This window comes from Lycorma delicatula, chromosome 2, assembly GCF_047948215.1.
Source record: "Lycorma delicatula isolate Av1 chromosome 2, ASM4794821v1, whole genome shotgun sequence".
Lineage (NCBI taxonomy): Eukaryota > Metazoa > Arthropoda > Insecta > Hemiptera > Fulgoridae > Lycorma > Lycorma delicatula.
Window position 1 is genome coordinate 96,445,322 of NC_134456.1, and position 19,587 is coordinate 96,464,908.

General features: G+C 30.9%; 1 protein-coding gene across 5 annotated transcripts in view; it reads right to left on the minus strand.

The window, feature by feature from the left end:
• Positions 1 to 3,315: 3,315 nt before the first annotated feature.
• Hk (potassium voltage-gated channel subfamily A regulatory beta subunit hyperkinetic) overlaps positions 3,316 to 19,587 on the minus strand; it is a 683,771-nt gene continuing 667,499 nt past the window's right edge. For 4 of the 5 annotated variants that reach the window (XM_075355872.1, XM_075355868.1, XM_075355869.1 and 1 more), the window contains 2 exons: positions 11,075 to 11,433; positions 3,318 to 4,274 (listed from right to left, as the gene is read on the minus strand). The gene's annotated coding sequence lies outside the window, so the exon portion shown is untranslated. Of the gene's footprint in view, positions 4,275 to 11,074; positions 11,434 to 19,587 lie in introns of all 5 variants that reach the window. The other variant, XM_075355871.1, reaches the window with a different exon arrangement.

Genomic DNA, 19,587 nt, shown 5'->3' on the forward strand with positions numbered 1-19,587 from the left:
CGGTAACTACCATTCAGATAATACTTCAGAGGATGATATGTATGAGTGTAAATGAAGTGTAGTCTTGTACAGTCTCAGTTCCACCATTTCTGAGATGTGTGGTTAATTGAAATCCAACCATCAAAGAACACCGGTATCCACGATCTAGCATTCAAATCCATGTAAAAATAACTGGCTTTACTAGGACTTGAACGCTGGAACTCTCGAAAGTTGGAAATCAGCTGATTTGGGAAGACGCATTCAGCACTAGACCAACCCGGTGGGTTAGATTACATTGATCTTAATTTCACCAAACCTAACTCTGTATTTTGTTTATTATTCTTAACCGGCAAATTTTATTCAATTTTTGTGTAATCCTTCCAATGTCTGAGTTCAGAGGTATTGCTGAAAAAAGGTGTCATGCTGGTTAAAGTTATTTTTATAATAAATTACATAGACTGACATTCAACAGCAGTAGATGATCAATAATATAACCCTTTCAAAAAGACTACTTCATTCAAGAATTTAATCCCTTTGTAAATATGGTAATGATATAAGTATCACAAATACATTTAATTTTTAATAATAATACAATAGGTCAGCTTTGACCTACAAGGTATAGTTTTGTAATGTCTCTGCCATTGATACAGCAGGTTCTGGGTTTAAATCCTGGTCAGGCTTGACATTTTTCATGTGCTTGTATATTCATCTAGTCATAAAGAAAAAATGACTAATAGGTTTGTTGTCGTAGATGTAGGGAGAATTATTATTAATAATTATTATTTATCTTACTTCATTTCTTTTTTTAAAATCTAAATACCATAAAAGATTTGTTACAAATTTTATTACAGTGTGATTTATTTTTCTTTTCAGACAAATATATTCATGAAAGACTTCATGAAAGCTTTAAAAAAAAATTCCAATGTTTAAATTCTATTGTAAACTATTAATACTTTTATCTGCATCATTAGTTTCTGTTTATTTCCTAATTACCTGAAATTATTATTAATTTTAAAATAAATTATTCTACTTCTCACCACCTAAGCCTGGTGCATTACATTAATTCTCTGAACAGTTGACTTTTTCCACAGCTTGTTGCTTCAGTAAAGAATAAGGATTGTGTTAGTAATTTAAAACAGTCTCTATAGTAGAACACTAAGCATCTCTGTTTTTCATCAGGAAGATTCTGGGTTCAAATCCTGGTCAGATTGGTATTTTTAACGCGTTAAAAAAGTCATTTCTCATTTTTCACGTTAAAAGTCAAACTCATAATCAGATTTAGTCTGTAGTTACTTACATGAATAAATAAATATTAATTGCAGATGACTACATTAACTCTTGTGCTTTGTACTCTAGATGTCATCAGCACCCAACACTTCCTGATGACTTTACAAAACATGAAACAGGTAAGAAAATCCTCAAAGTGAAAAAAATAAATCGCCTAAATGTGGACATCTACTTGCTTTGTTATGTGTTGTATGCACTTGATACTGGTATAGTTTGATGTTACGATATTAAGCTGATGTCATTTTGATATTCAAAGAATTATCAAATAAAAATTATTTGGAAGATTTCAGGTAAAAATAAAGAATATTTCCACATTTCAGATGGCTTTAGTATGCGGTTGGTAATAGTTATTAATTATTTTTGTTATTCTGTTTCTTTTTGTCATCAAAACACAGGATTTATATCTTTTATGTTTCTTGCAAATAACATGCATAAACAGATAAACTGTTATTTCTGGTATTTAGTAATATAAGATAAAAATTGTTTCTCTACTGATCAATATGACAGACTGATTGCATCTCTTGTTATATCTTGAAAGTTTTAGATTAAGAATCGTGGACAGGTTTGGAACTTTTATACCAAATAGAAATCATCTCTTAATATCATCCCATCAAATGATAACTTTGTCTTGAGATAAGGTTTTTCTTTAGTAACTCATAATTTCATTCTAATCTTATGTAAAATTTTTTATAAAATGCTAGAACCTCATTTTATTTCATAGGTTTTTAATTTTAAGATGACACAATATTAAGATGAATTTTATTTATAGACATCAATTAGATGAATCAATTTGTATACCCTACAAGAATAATCTGGTACAGTCAAAATAGCATATACAAAATTTTGAATTTATAATTAATATAATTTAAGTTTCCAACTCAACAAGTTCCATTTTAAAAAAAAGAACTTTTTATTTTATACAATTAAGATTACAATATTATATTTGTTAAATTGCTTTATATTAACTGTTTTGCGTTTGCGCTAAGAAATTATATTATTGTATATATTTGGTGTACATGCTAATGTAATACAGAATTAAGACAATACGTATCAGTGAATGAGTATCAACAATTTCAGTTTGTACATGGAAAAGTTCATGTAGAACTAAAGAATTAATTTGCTGAAGAAAAAGGCTGCAGCTGCATTGCACTCCTGAGTGTAATGCTTTTCAGGAGGTTAATGAAAGCCAGATGCATGTGGCAACTAGAATGTGATGAGCTAGTAACTTATTGTACTATAGCTTTATTTATTAAAAATTATTTCAGATAAATTACAGTACTGTACATTTCATAATTATTGTGATCACAGTATGCTATATGACATTTTTTGATTATTCAGACTTTCATCTATTTGGACCACATCCTGTCGTACCATATAAATTATGGTTACACTGTACTTTTTTTTAAGTTTAAATAAAATTGACTTATAAAAAATAATAAGTAAAATTCTCAGGGTTCTAGGGAGTTGGATCCAGTATCTGTATAAAACTGAATAAGCTTTTATTAGCATACAAAAATTCTGGTTTTATATACTTCTTTGCCAATCAATGATAGGTTTATTCAACTCGTACTGGCACCATCTTTTATTCAGTCGTTCCTAGATCTCATTCATTTCACAAGAATTGTACTCAAAAGTTCTGACTGGTAAAAGTTCTGATTACATTCTATTTAAATGGTCACAGCAATTAACTCTATAATTCCCAATTTTGTCTAACAACAGTGACATACTGAGTTCTTATCTATTATATATATATATACATATAAATTGGTTTTTCTAAAGTCAGTACTTATAAGACCCATATTTCTCTGTACCAATATATTGTATTTTTTAAGAGATATATATATATATTGTATATACATTACAATATTTTATGTATATACATATTATGTAACCAGAAGTCTTAAGAGTATAATTTTAATTTACATTTAATAAGAACAAAGGGAATCAGATATTTGACTTAATATTTAAGGGCTTAACGCCTAATATCATTAGGCATTGAGCCCTAACAATATTGTTAATGGTAATGGGCGGTTACCGTACTATTTCATGAGAGGCAGTCTTCATGATTGCAGGCGAGAAACAGATAGACTTGATTGCATCTGAGAAGCAGCAGCGATATGTTGCTAAGAAGTTCAGTGAGTTGACTTCAGATAAAGTTGAAAAAATTTAACAACATGGCAGGCCAGATGGGATGAACAGAGGATGAGCATTATATGCATAATCTCTCTCCAAATGTTGTTGGTTTTCGGGACGCCTCTTGGGTGCACCCTAATAAATATGTGACACAATTTCTTTCCAACCATGATGCTTTTAGGGACTGACTGCAGAAATTCGACCTAGTAGATTCTACCAGTACGGGTGTGGCAGTACTAGCGGCGATTGTCGGCAGTAACTTAACTAATGCAATTTCACAACTTACATTGAACAAATTTCGCTTGTACGGTCGGTAGAGTCATGTAGCCGCGAGGCTTAACGCACCAGATGTCCAGGCGACCCAGCTATCAAGTACGAGACTCGGCCAGAACGAATTACCTTTTTATACTTTAAATATTATTCATTTACTTACCGCTATCTACACGGAAAAGTAAAAATTACCATTCTTATTTGTGCGCTCCCTAACTCGTCCGATCGTCGTTAGATATCAGAAGACACAGATACCCGCATAAAATTTATTAAAAATTATAGACTATTATAAAATTTAAAAGACCCATTGAATTTAAGAAAAAATACAACATTGTATTTATTGAAATTTAGAAAAAAAAAAGAAAAATATGTTATACAATAGCCGATCTCCATGGCAGAGTAGCAGCTAATAATAATAAAAAAATGAATTATCATCCACCGGGACTGGTTGCCAATCTGAATAAAGCCGGTGTCCGTGGCGCGAGTGTTAGCATCTCGGCCCTTTCATCTGGAGGTTCCCGTGTTCGAATCCCGGTCAGGCATGGCATTGTCACACACTACTTGTCATTCATCGCATCTTCTGAAGCAATACCTAAAGGTGGTTCCTGAGGAAAAAACAAAAAAAATTACGTTATTTACGTTAATTTTTTTTTTTTAATTCTCTAAATAAGAGGTATTTTTTCTTCTCTTTAGTATTCAGATTAATTATTTCCAAACTCTAATTCTTATTTAAATTTCAAAGGTAAAATAACATTCTACTTATAAAATGTGTTAAATATAGTAAAATCCATATAATAATAAAATTTTACTGCAACGAGGGGCAGAGGAAGAACAGAGTCTAATTTTTTTATTTTTTCTACATTTAAAATCAACGAAATTACACCTTTCATCTGGTTAGTTTCAATTTGTGTTACCCTTGTATTCTGAGATTTGCTATTCAGTCGTTGAGTTGTCGTAAACAACATCGATTGGTTTTACCTGCAGATTCAAGGTGTCAGCAATACACTGCCGTATTGCTGGCTTTGTATAGATTTCAAGGCGTCAGAAACTATTTTTTCCCCGATTTCTTCCTGGTGTAAGTGCAACATTTAATAAATTAATATATTGATATTTTTGACTGACTTTTTGAAGAAAGATACGATATTACTTTCGGTCAACGTTAAGTATACCTTCGGCATACTTGCACCTCAACTTCTAAAATTACACGCTGAATCTCGGCCTTGAGCTCTGGAAGTGATCGTCGTTTGTTGGCGTACACACGAGATTTCAAATACCTCCACAAAAAGAAATCACATGGCGTCAAAACACAAGGTCTGGGTGACCCAAATCAGGTCACCGTTGCGAAAAATCATTCGGCCAGGGAACCTCTCTCGTAACAATTCCATTGTTGCGGAAATCGATGTGTGACAGGTTGCACCATCTGTTGAAACCATACTTCTCCAGCAATATACGATCCAGTTCAGACCACAAAAACTCTCAACATATTGCGGTAGCGTTCGTCGTTCACTGTTAATGAGTTTCCGGCGCCATCTTTGAAGAAGTGCAGTCCAATTACGCTCTCAGCCCAAATGCCACACCACACAGTTACTCGTTGTGGATGTAATGACTTCTTCATAAATACTCGAGGGTTTCCTGAGCCCCAAATCCTGTTTGTTCACGAAGCCGTTCAACAGAAAGTGAGCCTGAACATTATAAAGTAAAATAATCACTGAACATTACTTTCTTGATGAAATTCTTGTCCACTCTGTTTTGCAAGCACCCAGTCGGCAAATGGTCGGCGCTTTTCGTGATCGTTTGGCTTCAGTTTTTGTGTCAGTTGGATTTTATAGGTAAAAAGGTGCAGATCTTTCAGAATTTGTTGCATGCTGGTTCTGGAAATATTACATTTTTGTGAACGTCGGCGAATTGAGTTCACAAGACTTACAGCAACATTATCACTCACGATGGCAATTTTTTCCGTAGAACGACTAACGCAAGGACGCCCCGAGGGTTTAGTGTTCACAACCGAACCGGTTTTCTGAAATGTAACAACTAGTCTCATCACAGTCTTATTCGGTGCATTACGTTGATCAAACATTCCATGAAGTTGCGAACAGTGTCTGGACAACAGTCACCATATTTATAATAAGTTACGCTGATCCGTCGTGGAGCGCTCCTACCCGTACAGTAATCAGATATCGCTACTCGGCGGTCCGTGACTGTTAACCACAAAGACAACAGATGAAAATCGTGTAACGTTCAGTGCTGCCAACTTACTAGAACAGAAATGGCAGCCATTTTAAGAATTGTATTTCTTTATGGGATACTATATATATTTTATATATAAAATTTTGTTGCTCGAAAATTTCCAAAACTACTTAATCAATTTCATTGAAATATAGATACGCTGTAGTAGTAGCATATCTGAAGTTGTGCATGTGAGAATTTGATGAAGATTGGTTGATAGTCGTTCTACAGTTATATTCAATTTAAGGTTGACACAGGCTTTGACTTTATAGTTGAGTATTTTTTTTTACGCGCTTACGCAATGAGTCAGTGATGAGCGAGTTAAACTTGATGCTTGTGTGTAGGTCTACTCATTATTTTTAATTATTTCATCATATTACCATTATAATCATTTAATTTTTTTATAAACAGAAAATGTATTTTAATATTAAATAAAAATGAAGGATTATTTCTCTTCCAGTTTTCTCATTTAATTTATATTTTGTATATTTCTTAAACAAAAAAAATTATAGAAAATAAAATAACGAAAAGTTGGTCTTCTTGTGCAGAATTGCTCAAGAATTTTTAAATAAAGAAAGTTGTGTAATAATTATGGAAATTCCTATATCCATGTAACATAATTGTGTGTGTGTGCGCGCGCGCGCGCATGCATGTATGCATATGTATGTGTGCACATGAGTACATATATATATTTATTTATATATACATCTGAAGAAAGGGCTTTGAAAAAGAGCTTTCCTTTGTGTAATATTTACCTTTGATACAATTAACTTTATAAAATGATCAGTTAATCAATGTTATGATGTCAAGTAAACATAAAAATAAACTTCTAAAATAACACAGAAATTAAAAATAGTGAATCTTGCTGATGATTTTACTATTGAGCTTTGTATGAACCAAAATTCCAGCCAAAAGATGTTTTTACACTTTCAGTTATAGAAAACATTGCTTATTAACTGAAAATATCAGAAAAGGTTTTTGACATTATTTGTTAATGGGCAACACCAGGTTATTGCTTGTTTAGTTTCCAGTATTCAGAACCTATATCTTTCACTACTGTCGTTGGTTCTTAATTTCAGAACTTAATTTCAGGCAACATAGGCATTTTAGATCTAGTGTTTTTCACAGATGAAGTGAGGTTTCATCTTTGTGGGTATATTATCAGTCAGAACTACTGGACTTGGAGTACTGAAAACTTGCACATTACCTCTGAATCTTCCCTACACCGGCAAATAGTAGGCATATTATGTCTGGTTTCAAGGTGACGAATAATAGGATCCTTGATTTTTTATAAAACTGTGGATGCTGCTGTCTACCAAGAAATTATCCAACAGTTCACAGCCTTATTGCAAGAGGATTGCAGTAAGACTGCTAGCTGCAACAGGACAGTGCCACTTGCCATACAGCTCACTCTATAATGGAGATTCTACAGAGTCTTTTTGAGTGTCTCCTGTGAGAACAATCTGTGTATATTCACTCAAAGATAAAAACTGTAAATATTGTACACAATCCATTCTTTGGATTATGCTGTTAAAAATCTGTTTCACAACAAAATACAAAGTTAAAAAATAAAATAAAAAACAATAAAAAAAAGAGAAATAAAGAACGATCACCTCCTCGTGATGTTTGTAGGGTAATGCTAAGAACCATGCAAAATACGTCTTTACCCGTAAAAGGGGCGAATAATCAGGTACAACTATTATTTTTAAGATAAGGGTCAACTATTCTGAAACTCGCATTCTTCAGAAAGTCTCAAGTCCTGTGTAGACCAAATTGTTGTTATGAAGAAATTTCAATACATTGATACTTTGTATAAATTGAAAAGGTTTTAATTGTTATTTATCAGTATTATTCTAACAAGCATGGGGATGATGAACACAGAGGAGTCCACGAAGCTCTGCCCCCTGGCTAGATAGATAATAGTTTGAAAAAATTCATGCTTTCTCCTTTTACAAAATAAATTGATTTATTTTTTTTAATTTTACTAGCTTTATTATACATTTCCATGTTACTCATATAGTTACAGTATACAATCTTCTAGATTCGTTATTGCTTTATGTATTTCTTGAAAATCAGAAGACGTGAATTTTTTGTCATATTTAAGGAAATATATCTTTTGTATGCTTTTCTAGAGATAAAACAAGTTTAAAGAATCATATAATTCTATTTTCATTTCTTAAACACTGCTTAAGTTTTCTAAAATTAACTAAATCCTATAATACTATTAGTTAGGATATTTGTGTCGGTGTGCGCTTTCATGCACAAATGATATTGTACCTAATTTCCAAAAACCTTTCTTCAACCTTGCCCTCAGTAACATGTAGAGCACTGCAGAAGCTACATGTTCTCCTTTTGTATTTCACTAATACTGATTGTTATTACTGAAGATGGTTTCTTTGGAACTGAAATGGCTATATAGTTTTACATAAAAAAAGTGCCATTTTTGGAAAATTTATAAAAGTTTTTATACTGTTCTGTAATTTCTATGTATAAACAGATTATATATATATATATATATATATAGAAATATAGTTTCCTAAGTCCATTTATCCTACAAGTTGTAAAATTTATGATTAAAATATATAAAAAATTGGATATAATTTGTACTTTACTGAACATATCTTTTCTTTACAATTGTAGAAAACTGATATGAAAATCTTATCATGAATTTTGATTTTAGATAGATGTGGAAATCGTAATACATAACTAAGTTCCTAATTTTTTGAAAAATTAGGTGTTTTTTATATATTATTCTCAAAATAAAAATTGATAACTTTCAAAAGGATTTAAGGACATCTAAGCATAGATATCCTTATTAAAATCTTATCATGAATTTTGATTTTAGATAGATGTGGAAATCGTAATACATAACTAAGTTCCTAATTTTTTGAAAAATTAGGTGTTTTTTATATATTATTCTCAAAATAAAAATTGATAACTTTCAAAAGGATTTAAGGACATCTAAGCATAGATATCCTTATTAAATAAGCATTGTCAGCTTTTAAGATTGCTATCAAACAATCAAATTTTTTTTTATATCATGTATAACAGATTCTGCTTTTAAATTTCACTTAAACAATTATTACTCATTCTATAGAAAGCTTTTCCTTTCTGAAAAATTCAAATATTGAACAGCTGATAAAGTCTGATTTAGGAAAAACAAATGTTTTTAAGTCGTCTGGGAGCTCTGTTTCTTGTTTTGTAATTTTTTTTATATTCTTATTATCTCGGAATATTGCACAACTGCAATACTATTACTACTAAAATACTACTACTGCAATACTACTAAATATACATATATTTATATTTATACTACATCCTGCATCTTTAATTATATGTTTATAATGAATTCAAAGTCTTTGATTCCAGTTGCCATGAATATTTCCAGAGACTCTCAACAATGAGAATGTAGACTCTCACAAATGAGAGTCTTGGTTTGATATACAAGGAAGGAGAGCTACTTAAAGCTGTACTCCTAAAATTTGATGACACGTCTATTAGTATTAGAATGAAAGATGTTGACAGTTACGTAGTCATTTCACCAGTTTGTACAACATTCCAAGTGAAAAAGGGGTAAGAATACAGAGATGTCATGCACAGAATGCTACCTCTAATATTAAGCTGGGCTGTTACTATTCATAAACTGCAGGGTACAACTCTTAACAAGGCAGTGATACACCTTGGCAAGAAAAAAATTGTTTAAAGGGAAATTGCATTTTATTTCATTATAAAAATTTCATTTAAATGGTTAATTATATTATTTATAGCAGCTGGAGAAACAAGATAATCAAGTAAATATCAATGTTGCAGTGAGTACAATCTGCTCATTGGAGCTGAGTAGCCTGCTGTTGAAAGGCTGAGTCATAGTGATTATGATTCTTTGTTAAGTTAGAGTTTAATCAACTTTGTTTAAACTATTAGAATGACTATTCTTACCTTTTTTTTGCTACCAAATAAAAAATTCCATAGTTAAATACTGAAATGAATATTTCTAACCATTTCCAAAATTGTACATCGCTGATATACAATAATTGAAATCTGGAATATTTAACATTTCATATAAAAGCTCTTAAACCAGTTTATAATGGCATTTGATTTAAAATGAATAAAAAAAAATAATGTAAGATATCTTACACCTAAATGCTTTATTGATTAAAAGAATTCAGTATTAATGATTTAGGGCCAATAAACAAGGTTATCACAACTTATCTATAAGATATTAGATTGTAAAATTCATAAAAATATATGACCATTTTTAATCAGTCATGAAAATACCTGTATATAGAATAATATTGAAGAGTAGTTTATCAAAGATGATGGACTTATCTAGTACTTGCAATTTCAATTTCATTTGGGTAAAGTCATACAATAAATGTCATAGCTTCAATGTAAAAATCAAAAGTAGTATACCTCCTCTAAGTGCTTCAAGAAATCTTTTGATGTTGACAGAGCGGTCTTATTTTAAGTAAGTATTCTTTTTGAACAATTTTTTTTTTAGATTTATTTAACCAGTCAAAATCATTTCATTCATTTAACATGTTTTTCCTACATAAATATGGTCATTTAATTACATATTTATAAAATTTCTCTCTTTATACTTATTATAATCTCTAACATACAATTAATTAGTGTAGTAATATACAATATATGCAATATTGGAGCATTTGTATAATTATGTTACATACAAGAACAATATTATATACTAATAATGACCAGGAATTATGGAAACATGGTATTTCAAGAAATAACTTGGTTTTTTAAATAATCTTTTTAAGTCGTAAATCTAATTTTATCATCATAAAAATAAAATACAGTAAGTCATTCCTTAAAGCCAATCTTTAACATTCTGGCATTGAATGGATATTTCAAATGAATGCATATATGATCTTTTCATGATGCAACCGTATAGAAATGCAATTATTGTTTTGCAGTTTAATATTTTCCACCCCTTATCATACTGATTTAAATCCTATTGAACTGGCCTAGGGAGATAATGCCAAATAACTTGCATTTTAATCCAATGATATATCATTTTTATAAAAAAGAAAATTTCTTATGGTCATAAGTACTTAACATCTACAACACAAAGTGGCTAATCTAATTATATTACAACTAATCAAATTAATTATAATTAGACTAATTAGTGATAATTAAATTAGATTTTATGTAAATAGCAGACCTGGCTTTAATCATTAGGCATCCAGCTGCGAGTTTAGCGTTTTGTGCTTTCCTCAGATTTATAACTGAGTCCTTTATCAGTTCTACAAACACAGAGAGTCATTACTCCACTGAGCCCAATCAAGAAGCGGCTACCCTACTGGCTGATATATATCACAAATGGAATCATACTGGTGGCTTACTCAGTTCCCATGGCACTCAACCAAGAAAGAAGGAATAAAGAATAAGGAAGAGAAATGAGATGATCAATTCGCAAAGGAACTGCCTCTGATCAGAGTAGTTTACTGTTTGCACGTATGCCCAGGACATGATGCAACCACACAAGCGATACTGAAGAACAATACTGGATTGCAGACTATACTGTAAATGAAAAGATGGAAAAAAATTATTTCTCTTACAGAACGTGTATATAAAGTAAAAGTGAGCATTTAAACAAATAATAAACAAAATAACATTAACAAGTAACAGCCAAGTATTTATTATTATTCTATTAATTATCTATTTATTATTAATTTACTACAACAATTCCAGATTAAATAATAATCTTATTACAGATATGGGCTTACTTTGATTTACATAGAACTTGCTTTCCAGCAAAAATCCTTATGATTTACATCATGTTGGTAATTCACATAAAAATGGCAAAAAATAAGTAATATTCATTGAGTAAAACATAAGTTTTTAAATAAATGCCTATTGTTTAAATTACCGATAGTAATGTAATGTCTATTATTTATTCATTCACATTTATTGTGTTCTGCCTATAGGCAGGTCTTGCAATGGCTACTCTCCACTTGTTCCTGCCCTGTGCAAGCGTTTTTGTTTCCAGTTTTTTTTCCTCTTTCCACAATCCCATCAATCAACTGAAATCTTCTTCTTCCCCTTCCTCTACTTCCATTTACCAATCCTTCAGCTGGATCTATTACTAAGCACTTTCTTCTCATACAGTATCCTGGCCGGTTCCTTTTCCTGCCTAAAATGGTATTTAACAAATTCCTCTCCTCTTCTACTCTTCTCAACACTTCCCCATTTGTTACACTATTCTGCCTACAGATATTTAGCATTTTACACCACACCCACATCTCAAACACCTCAATTCGTAGTTTGTCTTCCTTTCTTAAAGTCCACGTTTCTGCACCATAAAGCATAACAGTTCTAATAAAAATATTTTGCCAATCTCTTCCTCAAATTTAAACTCAATTCCCTACATAGCAAACTCCTTTTCCTACTAAATGCCTACTTACTCAATGCTATCCTCCTTCTGATTTCTGTGCTATTGTTTTCTGTTAGAGGCTACCCAAGCACTTAAATTTCACCACCTGCTCTAGTACCTCAGTCCCAATTCCTACATTAATATTTTCATCCTTGGCACCTAACACCATACATTTTCTTTTCTTTTTATTAATTTTCATCCCTAGATTCTGATGAGCCTTATTTAGATCGTTAAGCATTTCATTTAACTTTGTTACAATTTCTGCCAGCCCCACCATGTCGTCAGCAAATCATATACATTCTATTCTTCTACCATCTATTGCCATCCCTCTATTACCCTTCAAATCAGTGTTAATTATTTCTTCTAGATAAATATTAAATAGTGTCAGTGACATGCACCATCCTTGTTACTCTCCCCTTCCTTCTTCTACCTTTTGCATTGTCTCTCTTCCTATTCCTACTTTTATTCTCTGGTTCATATACATCTCTTTCATAAGTCTCCTACCTTTCCAGTCAATTCCTTTCTTCTTCAAAATTATCATCAATTTATCCCATCTTTTCTATCAAAAGCTTTCTCAAGGTCTACAAACGCAACATATACTCTTCTTCTCTTTTCTGTATATCTTTCACCAATAATTCAAAGCAGCCCTATGGCATACCTAGTTCCAATTCCCCTTCTAAAGCCATATTGTTCTTCTGCAATATTTTCATCCAATTTATTGTACAACCTCCTGTTCAGAATTCTTAGTAAGACTTTTGCTGCATGCGAAATTACACTAATAGTCCAGTATTCTTCACACTTTCTAGCATTAAATTTCTTTGGTAATGACACCATTACTATATAAGAAAATCTGTAGGCCAACCATCCTTATCATATATTTTTTGCACAGATCCAACAATAAAATTTCTCCATTCTCTTCAAGAGCTTCAAACAACTCAATCGACAATTTATCACATCCTCCAGCTTTTCCTTTAGCCATCCCTTTCATCATCATACTTACTTCACATTTTAATATATTGTAACCCTTGTGATCTACATAAATTTTGTTCTCTTCTATTCCTAGATCTACTCACCTTGGCCTATCATTCAGTGCGTATAAATCCATGATGTACTACTTCTCCCATATCTTTTTCATTTAATTCTTCTCAGTTACTATATCCTTGCTCTTCAACTCGATCTGATACACTGTACAACTTTTTCCACTTTTCCTGAATACCATTTCTGCAACTTCTTTGTACATTAAATCGTATCTTCCTTCTTTTTCTTGTTTTTCTATTGCAGCACACTTTTCCAACCACTTTTCTCTTACTATTAAAGTTTTTCTTCTTAATTCATTATTAAGGTTTCTATAGTTCCTTTTACCTTCCTGTGTCCAAACATTTTTCCATTTTCTCCTTTCATTTCTTCACTGACTCCCTCCTCCCGTATTCTTTCTCGGTTCTTAATTCCTATCGTTTCCTCAGCTGCTTCTTTATACTGTTTTAAATATTTAATCAATGTTCATTCAGACTATTTGGCTCCCCACCTGTTCTTGTTTTTTCCAGTACACTATTTTGCATCTCTTTGTTAGTTTTTCAAATCATAGGTACTTCGTTTCCGACCAACCTTTATTTTTTTGAGCTTCAAGTTGATTTCTGCTACTACTAAGTTGTGATCAGAGTTTATATCTACACCTAGGTAAGCTCTTGCATTTTTCATACAGTTCTTATCTCTTTGTTGTGTGAGCATGTAATCAATCTCATACCTCTCTCCATCCAATCTTGATACCCATGTATACCTCCTTCTTTTATGATTTTTCAAACATTGTGTTTCCTACTGCCATATCATTTTCCATGCAGAACTCAAGTAATCTCTCTCCTATTTTGTTTCTATTATCTAAAGCATATTTTCTTATTATCTTGTCTTCTTGTCCTTCACCAACCACAGCATTCCAGTCTCCCATCATCAATACAAGTGCCTTTTAACTTTCCAGCTCTAGTATATTTTCCAGCTTTCTATAATAGTCCTCAATCTTTATCTTTATCTCTACCTTCTATCTTTATCATCATCAGGCGATCATTCACCTTACTTAATTACTCTTACTAGTTTATTTTTTTATTAATACACCAACTCCATTCCCACTTCTTTCAGTATCTTAGTAATACAAGTGGAAGTCCCCACTTGACATTTCTCCATTCCCCCCCCCCCCATCACACTTCACTCATCTCAAGTATGTCTAATTTATTTCTAATCATTTCTTGTTTTGTATTTTCAAGCTTATCCTTTTGCAGTAGTGTCAGTACATTCTAAGTTCCTATCCTTATCATATTTCCTGTTTTCTTTTTCATTTTTCAAGATCCCTGCACAATTACCATTTCTGTGTCTATACTTTATTCTTACTTCTTCATAAGCATGAAACCTTGTTATATTCCCCTCCTGGAGATTCAAATGAGGGGAAATATTACCTTCGAAGTCTTTTACAGAAAGGCCCATCCCATGGCATGAACAACTACGGTTATCCTTAAGAATTTTAAAAGCAATGGTTTCCCATTGCCTTCTGTATTCCAATACCGTTGATTTGGTGATTCATCCATCTTCAGAGCCAATTTCTCACCCCCAGGGCAGTAAAGTGCCCTTCCTTCTAGTCGCTCATCCACCCTCATCAGAGACTGTTGGCACTTAACAGAAGCGAGGCCATTTATACCGATGGTCACTTGGTTGCCAAAGCCACGTCTGTGAGAACAGGATGCACCATGTAGCTAGCTATAGCTACATTTTGTGAAGGTGTGGTTGGCATTTACATGGGAGAGGGTTTTTCTGAGAATCATCCCCTTTCTTACATCCCTGTCTATTATTTAATTCTAGTTTTTATGAATTGCTTGTGTAATGAACTGTTAACAGTAACAAAAGCATTTTGTACAAGCAAATTTGCTTGTATTACAATACTGTGTTCCACAGTAACCTGGTGGTTAAAATAATAATTTTTGTATTTATAATTTTCTAAAAATTTAAAAAATGATTTTTATTTAATAAGTAAATCAATAAAATGAAAATTAAGAACAAAGAAAAAATAAATAACATTATAAATTATTTTTAACTTGCTATAAAATTGATATTGTATTTGTTCTTGAAGAAAAATAACCGATATCATTATTGGTTTGTAAGTATAATAATTTCAAAGAAAGTTACATTAAATTAAAAACTACAACAAAATTATTCACAATTCAGAAGCTTGTATTGAATGCTATTTTGAGTACTTATTTATATACACGTAGAATGGGAAGCGGATAAATAATTTTTTTTTTAATTATTATTACTTAAAAAATCATCAACAGAATAAAATTGTTTCCTTAAAAGAAGCTCTTCTAATTCTATTTTAAATAAATTGGTGTGGACATTTTTCAAACAGTTGTGTAATTTATTAAAAATGGCAATAGAAGCCAATTTCTCGCAAGCTGAAGTATTGTTTTGTTTTACAAAAATACTAATGTTTTTTAGTTGTTATTTTTTAAGAATAAAAAACCGTTCTTTTTAGCAAAGAGTGCACATTCATAAATATAAAAACAGAAGGATAAGCTAACATTTAATTCTTTAATATTTAGAAAATTAACTAAACGAATCATACATTTAGGCCTCAGATAATGGATCTTACAGCCCGTTTTTAAAAAAATTCATTCTGGCTTTTTGGGAGTATCCCAAGACGATATATTTAGAGTAGTACTTAACAGTTCCATGCATTTTATACAGTAATATGTGTAGGTTTAATAAATATTTAATAATGATGATAAACCTAACATTTGTTAAGGAGCTTCAAAGCATAACAGTACGGCTTGATTTTATTACTTGTCATCTAGTCCTAATAAAATACCCAGAAATTTTGCTTTGTGGGCAACAGAAATCTTCTATCATTATCATTAATAGGAATTCTATCATGTGATCAACAGTATTATGTTTATCTGAGAAGCACATTATATTTAAAGTTAGATGTTACAATGCATACAGAGAATAATTTTTTGAGCTGCTGTCAAACTATTTTCAATTCCTTTTAAATAATTATTTTCAGATATATAGATAGGTGTGTTGTCTGCAAAAAAAGGTATAATGAATGGCTGAAGATTTTGAGGCAGGTCAGTAACAAACAAAAAACGGAAGGGACTGAGAACACTCCCCATTCTACATTTTGAATGGCAACCTTTTCTTACATATGTGATCTTAAAAAAAGATGACATTTCAACTACTTGTTTGTATGATTAAGTTGTGTCAAAGGATCATCCTGCTACACAGTAAAAATTGATTATTTGTTGTGTGAAATAACTGTCGATATGATAGTGATGGAAGGAAACCTTACTTTGATTACATTTTCGTAGAAATTTTCCATTCTAGTTATGGTCAAGTTAAATTAAAGCTATGTTGAACTTTAAAATATTTGAATTGGTGTCAACATCAGAAATATTGTTTAGATAACTTAACGTGAGACATTTGCTTAATGTAGGAATGACTGCCAAAACTGATAGCTGTTCTCAAGCTAACAAAAACTCCATACCAAAATTATTAAGAAAAATGAGGAGTGAAGTAGTTTCCTTATTCACTCAGCCAAACAAATTGTTGAATACGGGCATGTTGGTGTAAGGTGGGGATGTATAAGCCCACCAAAATGCAGGTGATATTCAGCCCTGAAAGTGACATTTTCACTTTATTCAACACATGGATTGGCTGTATAGTGAATATTGTTACTTTCAGAGAAAACAACTCTGTTTCTTGTATATCAAGTACTTTTGTATTGTATATATATATTGAACAGTTAGTTAGAATTAGAAAACACTACATACAAAACAAACAAAACATAAAACAGAGAACAAAACATAAAAAAGTAAAGGTAATCGTGTTTTCTAATTCTGTACTTTGCGGAAGCTGAAAAAATATTATTATATTATATATAGTTATTTAATGTACAGAGGAAAAAATGGCTATAAAAAATTTAATTTAAATAAATTAATATATATATATATATGTATATACTCTTGCACTGTTTAGAGACATTATGCTTATAATAAATACTAGTAGTTTTACCAATTGCTGCAATTTATTTAAATTTAAAAAAATATATATGTGAAACTCACTTTCTAAATGCAATATACAGAAAATTTACTTCCAGATTTTTAGAGATATTGTACAGCTTCTTCATCAGTCATGTTGTAGGTTGTACTGTTGTTATATTTAACTAGTTTCAGACTCTTTATTATATGGATGAATATAATTATATTAGAATTGTGCTATTTATTTAATATATTTTAGTATGTTCATAAATTTCCCGGTTGTTTCTAAATGTAGAGTTCATGGCTTAATTATGATTAGTATAAAACTGCATTTTGTGATTAATATCTTTGTATAATAGTTATCTGCAAATATTGCTGTTCTGTGTATACAGGTGGGTTTTTATGAGCATGTATATAAAAGTATCTGTTTGTATGCCTTCTGTAATGTTGGGTACATTCTCTCTAGTTAACACCTGGATTGTATTTTATGTTTTATCCTACCCTACACCAATTTTATTTCTACCCTACTGATTTCAAGTTACCTGTGCTAGTATTTCTTTATTTCAGTTATCTTTATGATAGTAACAGTTATTCTTACCTAACTAAAAAATTACAATAACTTTTTAAACGTTCATATTGAGAATGACTGGATTTAATAGTGTTCTTGTGTTCATTTTGCTAAATTTTCATTCAGTAATTTTAGAAACAAATGAAAATGTGGTGGTTGAAGGGAGATCCATGATATTTTCAAAAAAAAAAAAATATTAAGCAGTGCTTTCATGAATATTGTGTTATTATTTGATTCTTTTGATGTTATCAACAGAACTTTATAAGCCATTTTCATAAATTTTAATTAAAAAAATATGAACTGATATGTGTTAAGCTGCAGAGTAGTCATTGTAGAGACTTGGAATATTGTCCAGCTTTTTTTTTAATAACCTTCAAACTCTTTCATATCAACTTTCAGTAGGCTAATTGTAGGTTATTTGATGAATTTTAGGAAGAAATAACCAAGACAATGCATGAATTCTTAAGTAGTAATGATGATAATTATAACAGTATAAGGAATTAAGAAAAAAAATTGATTATTTATTGAAAGTTTTCTGAATTTTTTATACTGAAACATTTCTCATTCGGTTTTACTCAAAATTACCTCAATTATTTGAATACAAATAACTGATACTGATTGTCACCTATAAGCTATAATCTAGTGTGAGCAGTAGCAGTGATAGGAACAGGTACACACTAATTTACTGTTACCAGATGTACTGTTGTCTTTTTATAATCAAATTCAATACAATGTAAAAGAATGCAAAATAATATTAAAATAAATAATTTGAACGAACAAACTAGCAACTTTTGCATTTAGTTAAATTTTATATACGTATTAAATGTGTATTAGGCTGTGTTATGGCGCAGCCTTTCTTTTCCATCTCAGAAACATAGTGTATCAATTAATAAGTGATGAATTAACTAGGTAAAAATCTTTACTAATGAATACCTCAACCACATTTCTGATAATAAATTGTTAGATTGTCTAGGATTATAGCCAGACAGCATATCTTAGATATAATATAACTTGCCGGTCTCCGTGGCACAAGTGGTAGCATCTCGGCCTTTCACCCAGAGGTCCTGGGTTCGAATCCTGGTCAGGCATGGCATTTTGCACACACACTACAAAACACTCATTTCATTCTCTGCAGAAAGAATTGCTTGACTATGGACCCTGAGGTTAAACAAAAAAAAATATATATAACTTAATTTGTTTCTCAAAATTTATTGAGGGAAAGAACTGGATTCCAATATTTAGTAATCAAACCAGGAAATACATAGATTTATATTGTTACAGATTCATGATTCAGTTTGAATAGCCTAAATTTTTTTTTCTTAAAAAATACAAAAATATTTACAATTTTCTTCAAAGCAGGAAAATGTTTTTAAATTTTTATAAGAATATAAATTATAAATGTATGCAATTAAACTTTTGACAACTATAAAAATTACTATGTGTATTACTGTTTAATAAGTAAAATTTCTAAGCCATGTGATAAATAAATACTATAAAAAGTGTACAACTCTACTACACTATGATAATGTAAATAACATTACTATAAGTTTAATTAGTTTTTTATCGCACAGTTTTCTGAAACATATAAAACTCATAGTTATATAGTAAGTAATAAACTGTTAGAAGGAGATAATGAATATAAGAAATATAAAATGTTCTTTTTTTATTATTGCACAAATATATTTTGGTTCTTCTCAAATTATTAAACTGTTAAATAT